Source organism: Ascaphus truei, chromosome 4 (assembly GCF_040206685.1).
Source record: "Ascaphus truei isolate aAscTru1 chromosome 4, aAscTru1.hap1, whole genome shotgun sequence".
NCBI lineage: Eukaryota > Metazoa > Chordata > Amphibia > Anura > Ascaphidae > Ascaphus > Ascaphus truei.
In genome coordinates this window covers 25794206-25811809 of record NC_134486.1, presented here as the reverse complement: position 1 = coordinate 25811809, position 17604 = coordinate 25794206, and the positions used below count along the sequence as shown (strand labels likewise).

Genomic DNA, 17604 nt, shown 5'->3' with positions numbered 1-17604 from the left:
CAACAAAATGCAAAATAAAGTTGTGTGTGCCGAACACGCGCATTTTAAGTGAAACGTCTTTGTCTTTTGTCACACAAATTGTATTTGTGATTGTGGTGTTTTTAATTAAAAATCAAAAAAATTGCGGAGACAAAATGCAAAGGTGTGACTTAGAACGCATTTTGAGGAGTGGCTCCTACACACACTGCTGCAAGCTGATTATTTCTCTCAAGAGGACAGCGCGAGCGCAAGAATCCTATCTGTGACCATCACTAGGTATACGCTGAAAAGCAAGAGGGTAATGGTTCAATAATAACAGAGGGTATCTCGCCGTAAACCCTCCACTATATCACTGACTACTCCCTCTAATATGGGTGCTGCATAAATCGGAAATAACATGTAGGTGCCCGCTGACCTGCGCGATGCTCACTTGGAAGAATCTACTTGATCTTCAAGCAATTGTGTAACAACAATATCTGCAAGTTGCTCTATTTTGAAAGTGACCGGAGGATGTCCTGACTGATGGGTTGAACATCAAGGTCTTAAACGTCATGACATCACAAGACATGACATTGAAGAGCACAAACTTATTTTGTTTTGTTTGGGCAGGGCTTCTATTTGTTTCTAAGTCTGGTCACATATGTACCATAATAGATGACGAGATGCTAAATTGATGGTAATCCATAATCTACCATCATTTCTTTTAACAATTGGGTGTAATTGAATTCAGACGGACTCCCTTCCTCTTGGCATAAGGACGCCAAACTAATGTAGTTTACCTCAGTTAAACCCTTTTAGTTAAATAACATTGTGTAGAAACAAGGGTATTAGAGCTTATTTTCTTTAGGGGATTGATTAAAGTTTTTATTTGTCAAAGTTTCACGGTTGTAAAAATCAATAAAAACTGGCGTAACATTGTGGAAGTTCCAATTTCCTGCAATATCTGACGTGCACACACTGCATACAGCCAAATATTTGTGGTCTAAGTCAGGGAAAAATGAATTCCAGACAGATGAAGAGGTTTGCTTCATTTTTGTCCTTGACATACAAATACACCACTTGACCGATGGTGGGCGCCTGGTTTTATGAGTACTGTCCTGATCAACTTGCTCTTTCTCAATGATAAATGCTCTACCTCCACAGGAGAAAAGGCTCTATTAATGTACTTTTAATTGCAGTGTGCAGAATGTTGAAGAAGGTGCTGAAATGGAAAGTGCCCTTTTATGATGCTGCTTTTTAAAAATATCTATTTATATGTTTCTGTAAACAGTGACCTTACACTGCATGTTGGCTATAATTGTTTCCAAATATGCAAATGCCACTTTGGGGTAAGTAAATGTCATTTTGTTCACCCTAATATTCCTTTTTTACTTATGTCATTATGTTTGATATTTGAGCCTATTAGCTCTTCCCCTTTGTTCCGTTGATGTATAGGTGACTTCATCACGTAATGATTACATTCTATGGGCAGGGCCACCAACAGCTATCTTGGAGGCTTGGAGTAGAGTCTCCACCTCGGTTCCCCCTGTTGGAGGTCTTGCGAAGGAGAGAGGGTCAAGAAATGAGTAAAGCAGAGGGTATACCTAGAGATGGGCGAATCTGCCCAAATCTGTTTCCCGGATTTTCTCGCATTTTCCCCCCACAATCCATTTCGCGGTGTAAAATCCGCAAACCGATTATGGTTGGTTTTAATCCGCGTGGATTAATAAAAAAAAACATTGGATACAGTCCATTGATGGATTTGTAGAATCATATCTGCGGATTCAGTAATTCGTTAGCGGATTCTTAAAAATCCATCAACAGATTGCTGAATCTGCAGATTGGATTCTACAAATCCGTCAACGGTTTGCGGAATCCGTAGAGTGTATCGGCAACATTAATAAAAAATCTGCAAAATGCGGATCGCCCTTTTTGAGATTGATCCACTGAAATCCGCAGACCAAAAGAACCGCCCGATCTGCTGCGGATCCAAATCTGGCCAAAAAAATGTGCCCATCACTAGGTATATGCATAAAAGCAAGAGGGTAATGGTTCTTATACTCTCCTCGTTAACTCACTCTCTCACTCACTCACTCACTTATCCTTTCACTCATCCCTCTCTCACAGTCACCCATCCCTCGCTCTAACTCATCCCTCTCTCATCTCTCATCCCTCTTACTCACTCCTCTCTGTCTCAACTCTTACCCTCTCACTCAACTCCCCCTCATAGAATTTTACTTACCTGAGAAACAAGCACATTCCACTGCTCTTCTGCCTTTTGCTCTGAGGTACCAATACCAAGAATGACGGGGCTCTACATCCCTCGAGGTGTGGGTAACTAATAACGTAATATCAAATTTCTAATGCTACTGGGGGTTTTTTTTCCGAACAGGGAAACATAACGTAAATAACTGCATAGTAGCCAAAAGTATTGGTAAAGGCAAATCTACCACGATTGTCCTTGAAAGTTCCTGAACACCAGTACAACCAATATCATCTTGGACCCAGGATATTTATTCATGCAGTTAGTTCCCCGTACTGCACACAGAACAAGGGTCCAGCACTTTCCAGTACAGGCACAAATCAAAAAAGTGCAAACATGATAAGCTGGGGGAACATTGTGTCATCTATCACATTCCATGACATTCTTATTTCTAGGCTCTGCAATAAATTATTGTGACCAGAATCGTACAAAGGAAGCCAATATCACTATTATTGATGAAAAAAACTGCTGATTTGGAGAGCTTCATTACTTCAAATATGGAACCATCTAGACTGGAGATGTCTATTTGGAATGGAAGGTACTGAGGCAATGATAGGTGACAAATCATTCCATAGTATACAGTACACTGAAAATGGCTTTCCGTTGAACAAAGCACGAAAAGAACCTGGTGGAATTAGTGTTTTGTATTGTAATGGTTAGTGGGGACAGGAAGGAGTTCATTTTGTATTTAAGTTATACATGTTTTTGTTTTTAATGTACTGTATGCTGCTATATTGTAATTTTGTTTATTGCACAATAAATAATTTGTTAATACTTGTTATTCATAAAAACTTCAAAAAAAATTTCCTTCACCAAAAAAGATGTATTTATTAATGAAACAAAATACATAAAAGACACTTTACTCCCTCCCTCTAAACTAAAGGCCTTGCACTCTCTTCTTAGCTGGCACAATGGGCTGAGACCTCTTCCTCATGTCGGAGCTGGCGAAGGCATCAGGCTTCACGTGGGAGGAGGATGAATTGCCTTGCTTGCTTAATCCCTAAAACACATCTTTTTTTTTTTTTTTTTGCATTAAGTTTCAGCTGCGGTTCAGTGCTCTGAAGCACAATAAAATGGGTGGGGAAGGTAGGGTTGGACAACATTGGTTGAAAGGAGGGGCCCACTGAAAGAGGCTTATTAAGGTATTTTAGGTGACCAATACTGTTGTACCAGTATTATATATTATTCAATTGCCCCCCCCCAACAATTGTTTTATACAAATAATTCTTATATAAGATATCTTAGATGATAACTTTACCCCCACAAAACATGGACATGTTATCTCTTATCCATGTACCTCTACATTATATCAAGCAGTACAGACAGATCATAAACATAATCTGGAGAGTTTATAAAAATAATGAAAATTTAAAAATAATAACACATTTGCCCATTAAAAAATAAAACATAACCAAAACATTACCCAGCCAGCATATAGTAAATTCAATTTGTACTTACCCTTACCAAGATGCAGGCCATCCTTGTCCTCCTCGTCTTCAGTGGGCACCGACAGTAAAATAAAAAAATTAACTACTGACCAGGAACCTCTTAATCACTTTAGCGGTTATTAACCACTATGGTAATTAAGGGGTTAACCTCCCTCCCGCTGCCCACCCAGAAGGCCTAACCACCCTCCCTTAGGCAACTACCCCAACCCCCACCCCCCTACCCACACCTACAATATGGGCATGGATTGCCACAATGGCAATGAATGGGCAAGCTACACATAAAAAAACAAGCACCGAAGAAAATACATTACATTTAAATAAAAAAAATATTTGCCTATGAACCAATCGATTGGCACAGTGGTAAACCATGCCCACAATATGGGCATGGATTGCCACAATGGCAATGAATGGGCAACCTTATTTTTTAATGGACAAATGCGCTATTATCCAGATCTGGATGATAGGGATATTTCCCTTTACTGTACTGTATGTTTTAGGGGCTGTTGTTAAATGGGTGCATTGGTGTTTGTATTGTATTTTCACTGTTTATTTTGGGTGTAGAGGGGGTGGTGAAGAGAGTAGTTGTTGCAGGGTGGGTGGTTTGGCCTCTTGAGTGGGTAGTGTCAGGGGTTAACCCTTTAATTACCAAAGCAGTTACTACCGCTAAGTTAATTAAGGGGTTAACCCCTCTTGCAAACTTCCCGGTAGGCCTAACCATCCACCCAGGGGCAACTACCAGGTAAGATGGCTTAACCCCTTCATTACCTTAGCGTCTAGCCGCTAAGGTAATGAAGCTGCTTTTATTTTATTTTGATAACACAGTATTGAAATAGAGTGTATCCGGAGTTGAACTGCATTAATTTCAACCTCGGGGATCCCCTGCATCCTGAGTTACAGGCCCTGGTATGGGGTATCTGCCTGCATTGTTTGAATGTCACGGTCACGTGGGCCATGACGTGGGAGAATTTAAACATGGTGGGGATATCGGCACCCTATAACAGGGCCTGTAACTCGGGAAGTAGCGGATGCCCGAGTCTGAAATTAATGTGGTTCAGCTCGAGGAACCCCAGCTTCAATACTGTGTTATCAAAATAAAATAAAGCTGCGCGATCGCCTATTAGGTGCGCACAGGTAGAGTGACTGATTCAGTCTCACTCTTACTGCATGTCTCTTACAGACAGGTGCAACCTGGTAGGGTTAACACAAGCGAGAGTTCCATTTAGACGCAGGTACCCATGCTGTGTTAATCCCGATGGGGATTAAGTCTCTTTACTGGGCCTCCGCGAGCACAGATGAAGAAAACACTGTGCCGCAGCGGATTTAGATGTGGCAGCGCGACCAACCATAATGCTGCATCTGTATCTGTAACTTTCCTTCCCTGACAGTCACTTCTTGACTAACATTCTCTTTAAGTTCTTGCCAGGAATTCCTGTCTGAATGGCAGTTCTTGGCTCTCCATTCTTTTATTTTGGCATAAACTACTCCCAGTTGTACATTTTCAACATTGCAATAATGTTCTATTGTACAGGAAAATGTTTCCATGATGAAAATGGAATTCTTTTGTCTCTCATGTAATAGAATAAATACTTACTAAAAATACAAAACATATAATGATGTGCCCCATGGTTGGCCAAGTCCAAGTCTCGGTGCCCAAAGCTGATGTTGCATGTGATCTAAATGAGTACTGATCAAGTGGGAAGCCAGAGTGGGACATGTACTGTTTGAAGCTTAACACTTTCCTTCTACCGTTATACATTGATGCTGTTGGTCCTGGGGACTGAATGTCTCTAGGAGTGGCTCAGTGGGTACAGGCCCTGACTGAAAACAATGACACTGAGTTTGAATCAGGGGAACCTGATTCAATTTCTGGTGTCAACTCCTTGTGACCTTGGGCAAGTCACTTTATCTCCTTATGTTTCAGCCACCAAAAACATAGATTGTAAGATCATCTGGGTAGGGACTATGTCTGAAAAAATCCTATGTGCACTTCTGTTTACCGTGCACTCTAGTGTAACTGTGAAACACTTTGAGCCCCATTGGGGGAAAAGTGCTATATGAAATAAAATTATTATTATTATGACTTAGTGTACATGGAAACAAGGTGATTTATTTTGTTAATGTTTTGCTTGCATTAAGACGCTTATTAATCACGCTTCTTATATAACCCCTCTTTTCCTGGATGAACAAAGAGTGCTACCATGTAGCACCCTGCTATATTCCTTACTCTACACCTGGCATGTTGGTGCTGGTAACAGCAGGCAGTGCTAGGGTTAAACAGACACGACAGTACATGTGAGATCACATCCCCTCTTGTATCTAATATGTTGCAGCTTCAGGCACCTGCCTGTCTGGGAGCAGTTGGAATCACATGACAGGATGAGAGGGCCTTGCTACATTTAATTCTGCCCAGTAACTGGGGCAGAGTAGCTGGCTCCTCCTCCTGTTTAAAGATGTGATCCCTCCAAATTATGGTGGGTTCCAGTCTGAGTCGTGAGGTTGTTCTGAGTCCTCTTGAGTCCAAGCCTACCCAGGGGGGTGCTCAGACCCCTTGGTGGGAAAAACCCAACAGAATCCATATACTGATCCAGGGGGAGAGGGACCCATGAGGAGTTCCCCACTTCAGGAGATCCTTCTATGATAGAGGGACTTGCAGGGAATGCAAGTCAATGGAGTCAGCTGGACAGACAGACAGGTGAGAAGAAGGAAAACCCTCCTGGCCTTGATTCAACAGACAGGGATGAGATTCCTGAGATGCAGGGTCCTAGAACTAGGTAACCAAAAGAGGCTCTCTTGCATGGAGGTGGTGGACACCATACTCTAAGTTGAATGAAAGGTGTGAGGCCCTAGATTCTCCATTGCCTGCATACATCTCCTATCTGGAGGGGGAGAGGTTACTATATGGTGGAATGCCCTGTTCTATTATGCTCACTAAACCTGTCCTGACTATGCAGGATGCTGAATGCTGAATACTCTGTGCTGTGTGCTGACTCTTCTGTACTATATGGCGGAATGCTCTATCCATTGTTCTAAGGGACTATAAGAACTGTTGTACACCAATAAATACCATCAAGTTAAAAGTTCCTGGCGTCCTCTCTTCTATTGTTCCTGCTCTTCACTCCAAACAGCCGTGTCTGATCCCATGCAAAGAAGACCCTGAGATAAGAGGTACCCAAGGAGCTGACACTCCCATGAGCAGGTTTGAACCCTGTCACATAACACCACATACATTGTTATTCATGTACACCCTATCTCTATACATCCGGGTGGGAAAGGGGTGTCCCATAGAGATACTCCTACCATCAGGGATACATATCCCGTATCTTTGAGGAGTACCCTCCTTATCCCAAGGCATCAGAAGGGGCTCGCACTTAGAACAGTCAGTATGGGCCAATCCCGCGGTGCTCCGGAACCCTTTATTTAAAAGGATTCCCCCAGGAGTACCAAGCATCCTCTATCTTTCAGGGCACACAATTAACCTCGGACCATTGCTATGGGCTAAGACTAGAAGGGGCACATTCCCTAACTATAAAGTAATACATATGACCAGACATCCTTAAAAATATAGCTTTACACTTAAACATGACTTACACTATACACAGCGAGATCCCCCATCTGTGTCCTTTCTGAGACCTGAATCTAGAACTTTCCACCCCCCACTATATATACTTGCTAGTGACATCACTGGTCATCATGCCTACAGGGGGAGTGGTTGGAATTATACCCAGTCATCCTATACCAGGTGACAGGCCGGACAACTTCTATAAGGTGGGTGTGACGGGAGCTTTGTGACAGGCTATGAATAATACACCACCAAAGATATAACTGGGTTGAACTTGACCGTAGTGATTAAACTCTTTTAAAAGACATTGTATCCGCTTTTGCGGTCTGCGGTTTGGATGGCTGCCAACCTGTTCCTCGAGGTCGGCGTTGAGGAATCTCCATTGAAGTCAATGAGCCCATTGACTTACAATGGGAAACCGCGGCTCCTCCTCTCGGACGCCACCTGCTGGTCGTCGCTGGAAAACAGGTCCAAAACCGCTACTTCTGCCATTAGAAATCATGGAGGCTCAATGGCGACCTATGGACGGCTGCAAAATGGAGCCTGAAAAGGTGGGAAAATTACACAAAGGGCTATAATCACTATTTTAACATTAACCCCTTCCCTCCCGCATCAACCCTAGTGTATGTGTGAGTGCAAACCCCAGGATAACACAATACATTTACACAGGGGAATAAACATTTGGATATTGAAGCAAGGCAAAACACATTACTGGACCTCAGTCCAATTAACCCCTTGCTTCCGTGATGAGAGTAGAGGGTCGCCAAATGGGGGTTTAACCCCTTTAATCCCAGGCCAAATCCTCTCTATCATGACACCTCTCCTGCTCAATGGGTGCCTGGTGCCCCAGCTGCCTCCCGTGGCACTGGGACACCACTGGCGCCCTTGAAGCACTCAATAAGTCCTGAGGGATTGGCCTGGCAAAATTGTACTCCGGCATTGTCCAGTACATTGTCCTGGCCACAGTGGATAGTGAAGTCCAGATCCTGCTGAGCAGGGCTCCACCGTAGCCGCCGGGCATTCTCCTTTGCCTCCTTCTGCCCCCCACCCCGTGCCTGGTGAACCAAGTCCATGGTGAAGGGGCCTGTCTGCAGACCAGGCTGCATACTGCCCAGAGACTGGCATGTCTCTGCACCAGCGAGAGACCAGCTATCAAGCACAGACCGTCGCTTTCCTATCAACCAAGTCTGGGAAAGAGCTATGTCACTATCCTGTAGGGACCCTACCTGCCCTGGCCCTATGCCCACCTGTAGCTGCTCTGCTATACCCCTGACTCTCCTCCCTGGCTGTCTATCTACCCACAGCCCCTCCTCTGGGAACCCAGGGGAATCTGTCAGGGGGCTCACTCCTGGCCAGTCAGAACAAGGGACCTCCTGCCTACCTAGCCCATCCCTAGCTTCTGCCAGCTGCCTGACACCCCACTGCCCTCCTATCTCCCCCTGCTCCACAGTGTCTCCCTGCCTAGCCTCCCCTAGGCCCAGCACCTCAGCCCCTGCTGATGACTCCTGCTGCTTACCTCCCTGCAGCCCACCTGCACTCCTCTCTCCCCTGGGCAATCCTAACCCAGACCCTGGAACTACCTGAGTGCACCTAGCTCCCTGACCTTGTCTCCCCCTTACCAGGGATGAGCTATGGGGCACTTCTCCAGATGCAACCGCCTTAGCTCTTGGCTGGCAGGTATCCCTGGGGTGGCAACTGCCCATGATACCCCCAGCCCATAGCCAGGCTGCAACAGGGGGTTGCTGATCTGAGAACCCCCCCCCCCCCCGAGGCTCTGCCAGGGTAATGGGGAACTCTAGCAGCCATACCTGCTGCTTTCCATCCCCGGCTACCACTAGCCCTTCTTCTCCCACTGCGATCTGATGCTGGCTACCTACCTGCAGCCTCCCCTCACTCCGCTTCTCCCTAGCAAATCCTTACCTGGATCCTAGGGACACCTGAGTGAGGCCATCTCCCTGACACTGCCTCCCCATTACCGGGATGAGCTCAGGGTTGCTGGTGCAGATGCACCCACCTTAGCTCCTGGCTGGCAGGTAATCTGGGGGTGGTCTAACTTTGCCACAACCCCTGATACCTCCAGCCCATAGCAAGGCTGCAACAGTGGGGCTCTTAACTGAGAGTCCCCTTGCTGCCCCGCCAGGGTAAAGGGGAAGCCTGGCTGCCCTACAAGCTGCCCTTCCTTCCCCTCCCCTGGTACCACTATCTCCTGCCACCCCCCGGTCACCCCTATGGTGAAACAACGTGGTACAGTCATAGGGAAAAAAAAGTTAGGTTCAGTCTGCGACTTGGTCTGGCTTACCTCGCTGGTCTCCGCAGAGACCGCCGCCTTCGTTGGTCCCGATTGCAGGGGGACTGGAATGGACGCCGCCGGCATCATCTGGGCCAAGCAGCAATGGGCCACTGCCACGACAGCGCCCGTGTTGGGTACAGGTACAACGGTGCAGGACAAGGGTCCCAGGTCTTTGTGGAGGAACACGGCTCCCGCCAAACCAGGTAACATAATCCCCTCCCGCAATCCCTGTCCCTCCCCCACTCAGAAAGGGCTCCGGCACTTTGCCGGAATCGCGGCTCTTCCGCCGCCGCCGTCGCGCCATGGGCGAGCCCCGGGTAGTTGCCGCAGCAGTACCCACTTTGGTACAGGGTCGCCGGCGTGGATTGTGGGGCTCCAATCATCGCTGGGAATCGCCGACTCCGCCAAACAATGTGAAACACACACCTCCCACACACCCCAACCCTCCCCCTATTTAAAATTGCCGCCGGCAGGATGCCAGAATGGCGGCTTCTTTTCCGCCGCCGCCGGTTCGCCGCCGGTTCGCCGCTGGGATCAGGTGGATGGCCGCCACTCTCCGCCGCTGTTGCCAATGCAATCCGGCCAGGTTCTCCAGGGGACGTCCCGCGAAGGGTTGTCGCCCATGCTGGGCGGGAGCTATCAGAGGATGCCGCTAACTGGGTCATCTTTTCCGCAACTCGTGAGCGCTGGCCCTGATGGGCTTCTTCGCCCGACCGCGCACGGGCATTTTTGTGGCCCATTTGTTGGCAGTGTCGCAGCGCCTGCCGGAGCTTCTCCGCCACCTGTGGACTAACCCCAGCAAGGGGCAACGGAGTCCAGAGCGGAGTTGCTCGAGCGCCGGGCTCATTCCGGAGCTTCTCCGCCGCCGGTGGACTAACCCCAACAACGGGGAACGGAGTCCAGAGCGGAGTTGCTTGAGCGCCGGGCTCTGGGAGGGGTAAGTGGGTCGGATCATCGCCAGCTTCAGGTGCTCGAGCCGCTCTGCTGGGGACATATCTCCCTGCGTAAACATCAGGGCCAGCAATTCTGGGTAAAACAGACTGGCCGCTGCAACGGCCTATACCTCTGCTGGTGCAAGATTTCTGTGGTCTCCGAGACCACCCGCTCCCTCCACAAGTCTCTGCCGTCCCGGAGCTGGGTCCATTCCCGGTTCTCCGGGCGGTTCGATGGTTACAGCGGCTGCAGCTGTGGATCTTTGCTCAGCCTGCCGGGTTTCATGCTCACCGATCGCTACCTCTCTCTCAGCCTTGCCGGCTGCTGGTCCCCGCGCCGACTTAATACACTCCTCCGGTCTTGGTGCCTGGCTCCAGTCACACGGATGGCCGGCACTTTGGTTCTGGAGGCAATGTTTCTCACAAGTAGGGGAACAGTGAGGAGGTGCCATATCTTGTGTTATATGTTGTACACTGTGTGTTCAATATCTTTAGTCCCAGGAACTCACAATTACCATCGAGTTCCCACTATATTACAGTATCCCTCAGTACACTGTAATACAGGTCCAGTTCAATCCCGCCGCTGCCTCCAGTTTTATTAATAGCCTGTGACGGGAGCTTTGTGACAGGCTATGAATAATACACCACCAAAGATATAACTGGGTTGAACTTGACCGTAGTGATTAAACTCTTTTAAAAGACATTGTATCCGCTTTTGCGGTCTGCGGTTTGGATGGCTGCCAACCTGTTCCTCGAGGTCGGCGTTGAGGAATCTCCATTGAATTCAATGAGCCCATTGACTTACAATGGGAAACCGCCACTCCTCCTCTCGGACGCCACCTGCTGGTCGTCGCTGGAAAACAGGTCCAAAACCGCTACTTCTGCCATTAGAAATCATGGAGGCTCAATGGCGACCTATGGACGCCGGCAAAATGAAGCCTGAAAAGGCGGGAAAATTACACAAAGGGCTATAATCACTATTTTAACATTAACCCCTTCCCTCCCGCATCAACCCTAGTGTATGTGTGAGTGCAAACCCCAGGATAACACAATACATTTACACAGGGGAATAAACATTTGGATATTGAAGCAAGGCAAAACACATTACTGGACCTCAGTCCAATTAACCCCTTGCTTCCCTGATGAGAGTAGAGGGTGGCCAAATGGGGGTGAACCCCTTTAATCTCGGGCCAAATCCTCTCGATCATGACAGCGGGCATGGCTATGTTTCTGCCTAGTCACCCTGTACCATGTGATGGGAGAGGGGCATTACACTTATTAAGCCCGTGTTGTTAACCCTTTCATGCCCTTAACCTTTAGTAGTTCCTTACAGAGGTGGCTACACTTACATATAGCAAAGACCGTTAGCCACGGAGGTTTCATCCAGGGAGTGGTTTTGACGGCAATACACAGAAAAACAAACAAACAGAGAAACAGAATTTAATGCGTCACAGCATTGTCTGTACAGAATTCCATCCACATTCATCCTTTATTATCCCCCTGCGAGGATAAAAAGGGGAAAAAGTGTGATAAGCAAGCTAAATAGCAGAGCATAGCTGAGTGATTGCTGAGACGCATATTCAATGCAACGAAGGGGAACAGAGCTGAAATAATAGTATTTATTCTCCCAAGTGTAGATTAAATAGCCAGTGAATAATGGCACTATTTTCTTTTCATATATAACCATCTTCCACAACGGGAGAGATAGCGACTTATATACACTTCACAAAATGAGTAAATTGATTCAATGTTTCAATTCTTAAGTGATGGATTGCCCCCAAAAATACTGCTATAGTGTTGAAATCCACTTGTTCATGCTTACCAGTGACAGCGACCTTCTTCTAGTGAAACACACATCAAGGTTAAACAGTTGATAAGTCAAATTGCCATCAAGTCACTTAACAAAGGAATGGTGTGAAATTCCATCAGGATCAACCACAGGAGACACTAGCATTTTATGTACAGTATGAATGAAGTAAGTCTACAAGTGATAAGAGAAAGCTGATGCAAAGGGGAATAGAATCCCGATCACTTATGATGGGAATTGCTTCTCCTTCTCTTTTATTGTACCTTTAAAAAGTCAATAAAATAGTACACACAAAAAAAATCAATAGGGATGGACAGACATATTCAAGCTAAATGTGTCACAGTTCCTAAAATTCAGCAAATGATTAAAAATAAGACATGGGATTTCCCCTAAATTGGGCTTAATGCACCAATGCCCTGTTAGGTACAGTATTATTGCCAATTTATTTTTTTAAATCTATCAAAATATAATATTTTTTTTTTACATATATTTGAAAGACAATGCACTTTTACTCCTAATGTCCCCGTAAGCCCCCCACCATATGACTTAGATTGGGGCAGGACATCCTTTAGCCTTATGTTGCCATTTACCTGTTGCATGTATTCCCATTGTTTGTAATGTATTTACCGTCTATTGTAATGTTGTACATTGTTGGTGCTATATAACATTATATATGACACTAACAAAAGTAGCCAATGAACTACTCACAGCTAAGTCTGAGGATCTGTTCTTCTTACTAATTCTCCTGGATCTCTCCTGTCTTTGACACTTTTGTTCACTCCCTTCTCCGGCACACACCCCATTCCATTGGGCTCCATGACACAGCCCTCTCCTGGATAATGTCCTACCTATCCATCCACTTCTTCAGGGTTTCCTTCTCTGGTGTCTCTTCCCCCTAAATTCCTCTTTTGGGGTCCCACAAAGTTCTTCCTTGACCCTCTCATTCTACACCTCTGCTCTACTCATTCTACACCTACTCTCTTTTCATTAATTAATACACTCTTCTGGCTTTCTGTATCATCTCTATGTCGTTGACGCCAACATTTACTTTTTGCTCCCCTGGCCTCTCCCCTCTCTCTTGTCCCATGTCACCAGCTGTCTCTCTGATATCTCCTACTGGATGTCCCATGGTTATCTGAAGCTTACCATGTCCCATACAGATCAAATAACTTTCCCCCTTCAACTGCCAGCCCTACACTCAACCTCTCCCTCACTGTCAGTAGCACCACAATTTCATCAACACACCAAGCCCTCTGTCTAGGGGTAATCTTTGACTCTGATCTCTCCTTCATGCCTCACATTCAGTCCTTCCCTGCCGTCGCCACCTTTAGAACTTCGCCAGGTTACGCGCTTTGCTCATTATGCAACAAATATCCTAATTCACTCACTCCTCTTACACCATCTTGACTATTGCAACCTTCTCATAGTTGGAATTCCGCTGGTCCGCTATCCCAATTCATCAAAGATGTTGATGTCATCTACCTCACTCACCGCTCCACTTCTGATGCTCCACTACGCCAATCCCTACACTGGCTTCCCATGTCCTCTAGAATCAAATTTAAAACCCTAGCTCTGACTATACTGTCAATCCCTAAACACCACCTATGTTCTGCCAATGACATCCACCTTTCCTCCTGCCTTATTACCTCCTTTCACTCCGGCCTACAAGACTTCTCCTGTGCTGCAACTTTTTTCTGCAATTCCCTACCAAGTACCAACAGACTCTCCCTCAGCTTTCAGACATGTAGCTAAAACCGCTCGTTTTTACCTCTTTAACATTGCAAATATACACCCTTTCCTCTATCGCTTTACTGCTAAAACTCTATCGCAGGCCCTCATTCTCTCATGTCTTGACTATCGTAACCTACTAATGTCCGGCCTTCCTGCCTCTCACCTTTCGCCCCTGCAACGTATCCTAAATGCTGCTGCTAGAATCACTTTACTCTCTCCTAAATCTGTCTCAGCATTTCTCCTGTTGAAATTCCCCTCCGGGCTCCCTATTAAATCCCATATTACTTACAAAATTCTCCTTCTCACTTTTAAGGCTATACACTCTTCTGCCCCTCCTTAAATCTCACCTAATATGTCACTATACTCCTGCCCGATTCTTGCGTTTTGCTCAAGGATGTCTTCTGTCTACCCCTTTTTGTATCTAAATCCCTCTCCGTCTAACACCTCTTTCACTTACTGCCCTTCTCCTCAATATCTGACTAGCAGCTTCTCTCTCCACATTTTAGACCCATCTTAAAACACACCTCCTTAACAAAGCATATGGGTAGCTCCGTTGGCTGATACTATACATCTCAGATGCACTGACCTTGACACCTTGCAGACACACTTACCAGAACACCCTCCTACTGTCTCTGTAAGTGCTCCCGACTTACCAATTAGATTGTAAGCTCTTCGGCACAGGGACTCCTGTTCCTATTGTTACTTTTATGTCTGAAGCGCTTATTCCCACTATCTGCTATATTATTATGGCACGTGTATTACTGCTGTGAAGTGCTATGTACATGAATGGCACTATATAAATAAAGATATAGGTACATTCTGAAAATTCACCTTTTCAAGGAAGCCTATCTGGAATACCTCTAACATTCAACTCTCTCCTCACTTTTCCAATCGAATTGGGACCAGCTGTGCAGCTGGACCAATATCCATGCTTTCTAGCAGCCCCTAACATCTACACCCTCAAACCTTAATGGGATGGGCTGAGCCATACACCATTCTGAGGCATACTCCATCCTACAATAAGCAGTTACTTTACCTTTTGTTTCCCCATTGGCCCTAATTTCCTCTAGATTGTAAGCACTTGTGAGCAGGGCCCTCATTACCTTTTGTGCAGTATCTGTTTGTGCTGGTTTGTCCTTATGGTATGTAACTCTGTTTATGTAATTTAAATCTCGCTGTAGCCCCCTTGTACTGCGCTGTGGAATATGGTGGCGCTTTACACATAAACACTAATAATAATAATAAATAGATCAAATAATACATGCACAGAACATTGTTGAAGATTCTAAAACAAAATTCTGCAAAACTACAGGTTTTGTTTTTTTGTTCTATGAAGCAAACTGATATAGGTCATAATTCAATTGGTTCTAGTCTAAGTTATATTTACATATTAAGCAAACAGGAAGACAGATGGATATTTCTGGGTCTCACAACAGTTGCATAAAATAGGTATACATCAAAAATTGGTAAAAAATTGGCACCTCCCACTATAATACTGCCATGCGATTCTACCCGAAACCAACATTCTCCTTATCTGATACACACATTCCCGCCCTCCTCCCTTTCTCTCTTTGCCCCCCATGTCATTGCTCCACCAGGATGATGTGGTATGCCAGGCTTAACGAGCAGCAGCAAGACTATGGGAAAGATTCACTAAGTGCCGATGCCCTTCCCCTCAATATCTCATTGACATCCTCTCTCTTCACCTTTAGGACCTTTCTTAAAACACACGTCTTTAACGAAGCATATGGGTAGCTCCACTGGCTGATACTATACATCTCAGATGCCCTGATCTTGGGACCTTGCAGACACGCTTACCAGAACACCCTCCTACTGACTCTGCAAGTTCTCTCCACGTACCACTTAGATTGTAAGCGCTGCAGGGCAGGGGCTCCTTTTCCTCTTGTTTTGTGTCTGAAGCACTTATTCCCGTTATTTGTTATAATATCATGTGTATTGTAAAGCGCTATGTAACTGGATGGCGCTATATAAATAAAGATATACATACATACAAAGTAACCAATCCAGCATTAACTGCTATCTAAGTCAATGGTAGCTAATTCCGGATTTGACCTGTGATACCTCGCCTCAGCGCTTAGTGAATCCCGGCCGATAGTAGCCAACGTAACAAAAACTGTGGACTCTCATGAGCTCTGTTGTTTCATCTGTGTTTTCTAGTGCAGTAAAATTCTGCCCTTGGTCTAATGTGCAATGTGTTCCATCACCATAATATCGGCAACTGGCAATTCTCTATATTGTCGATGTAGAGGTAAAACTCATTAGGTGCACTTTTGGTGCATTTTTGGCAAAAACTCTCAAAATGCACTTGGAATTTCTTGATATTTCTATTGAAGCTTTCATTAAGTGCGTATATAGTCAAAACTGAGAGTTACCAAAACATAAAACTGATTAAGTATAATTTTGAAATAATATCAAAAAGAACATGTAATTGCCCTTTTCGCAGTACTCAAAGAATGTAGTTAATGACTTTTACCTTTAGAATGACGATCTGTTGACTCGTATGTTAGGCAGATTAAATTTATTATAATTTGCTCATTCCTAAAAATATGAATACATACTAAGCCAGGCTCGTTTACTGCGCTCTCTGCAATGATCCTTTCTCTTACTATGTACATTTATACCACAAGCGACAGAGAAACCCAATGCTACATCGAATATGACAAAAATAAACAGTAAAATACTTATATATTCTCTTGAAAACGGGTCATTTAGTTTAACCCTTTGGGCAAAGCATTGTAAGCCTGCAAGCCACGACAAGGCAGACACCTGTTCGCAAGTCCTAACACTACCAAATAAAAATACTAATATACCTCTATTAGGATTAAAATTCTCATTTACCTCTATTAGGAGGGAGAAAGACCAACATTGGAACTATATCCAGTAGAATGAAAAAAGCATGCTGACTTGGGAAGTGGGGAGGGGCGAGCTTAAAACCTGGGAAGGAGGAGCCACTAACCTCCAACAGCTGATGTACCTTTATATTCAGGGACTCAAAAAAAACACATACTGTATCAGTCCACTTTAAATTCATGTAGCAGTATAGTTCTGCCATTACCATACACTCTGTTATCTACATTTAAAAACAATCCATACCTGAGCATACTCTTAATATACTGGTTAGAAAAACACTTACATTTTAGCATAATTTCCTTCGTTCTTTCTGGCTTCAGCTTTATATTTATTCCATGTTATAACCCTGGCCCTATTTAACATTTCTGTCTTTCTGTTCTGTTCTCTAGAGGCTTTTCTTCAAAGCCTTGTTAAACCGTCAGCTTAATAAGCGCCAAGAATACGTTTGACTTGTAATACCTCACAAAGTCTGAGGTATTCTGAGGCCAATTGTTTTCAAGAGCTATTTAAAGACATGCTGACAAAATTGACTTTCACAGAATGAATCAACATCACTAGATGTTTCCAGAGAAGCTTTAATATAGTTTTCCAGTCCAGAGAGTCCGTAGTAGATTTAAACAACGTGCTTGTGAGAAACAGAAAATGCTTCTGTGTAATAGAGATTTGTTCAATTAAATGAGAGAATATTTGTTGTTCTTCAACCTCTGAACTTCATTGTGAAATGATAATGAAGTCTCTGCTCTCT

General features: G+C 44.9%; 1 long non-coding RNA gene across 1 annotated transcript in view; it reads right to left on the bottom strand.

Moving 5' to 3' along the window:
- Positions 1-17220, bottom strand: part of LOC142491910 (uncharacterized) — an 81133-nt gene extending 63913 nt beyond the window's left edge. The window contains exon 1 of the long non-coding RNA XR_012800583.1: positions 17143-17220. This is a non-coding gene — a long non-coding RNA (uncharacterized LOC142491910). The remainder of the gene's footprint in view (positions 1-17142) is intronic.
- Positions 17221-17604: the final 384 nt, after the last annotated feature.